The sequence below is a fragment of the Buceros rhinoceros genome, unplaced genomic scaffold, assembly GCF_000710305.1.
Source record: "Buceros rhinoceros silvestris isolate BGI_N320 unplaced genomic scaffold, ASM71030v1 scaffold20606, whole genome shotgun sequence".
NCBI lineage: Eukaryota > Metazoa > Chordata > Aves > Bucerotiformes > Bucerotidae > Buceros > Buceros rhinoceros.
Window position 1 is genome coordinate 2,187 of NW_010416044.1, and position 588 is coordinate 2,774.

At 41.3% G+C, this 588-nt stretch overlaps 1 pseudogene across 1 annotated transcript in view; it reads left to right on the forward strand.

Moving 5' to 3' along the window:
• Nucleotides 1-260: 260 nt before the first annotated feature.
• The window catches only part of LOC104494786, a 9,737-nt pseudogene continuing 9,409 nt past the window's right edge, over nucleotides 261-588 (forward strand). The window contains exon 1 of the transcript XR_727805.1: nucleotides 261-375. The product of XR_727805.1 is annotated as a transcription factor 12-like (transcript). The remainder of the gene's footprint in view (nucleotides 376-588) is intronic.

Genomic DNA, 588 nt, shown 5'->3' on the forward strand with positions numbered 1-588 from the left:
TGGGGAAATACTTAAAAAAGTTTTGCTAGCTTGTTAGGTTATTCCAGTCAGGTGTTGGTCACTGCTTGAAACACAGCTTGATCGAGCGTGGTGTAATCAAGTGGTTTAGTGTAACAGCATCTTTCAGCTACATCTTTTCTGAGCTGGAACTTTAACTTGGGTCTCTAATCCAGCAAATATTTTGTCTTTTAAACTTCTATTTTTGGAGAATTTCCTTGAATCACGTCTTTAATAGAAATGTTTGTTTTGCTTTGCTTTAGGTTGGAACTCACCGGGAAGAAAGCGTTGGCCTCAACAGCAGCCATTCAGTTCTTCCCAGTACAGTTTCTGCTCAGAGCACAGACCTGAATCATAAAACACAAGAAAGCTACAGAGGTAACTTTCCAGCAATATTAGGACTCTTGCAGATCCTGTTCAACATTTGAGCTGATGAGGCTGCAGTTCTTGGTAAACTTGCATCAACACAGGGGATAGGGACATAGGTAATGCTGAGAGGGAACAATTAATTATAAATCCTGTAAACCACCACCAGAGATTCCTGCTACAGTTCTGAGGGCATCTCTGTGTCAGGCTTGTGTAGGTTCAGCA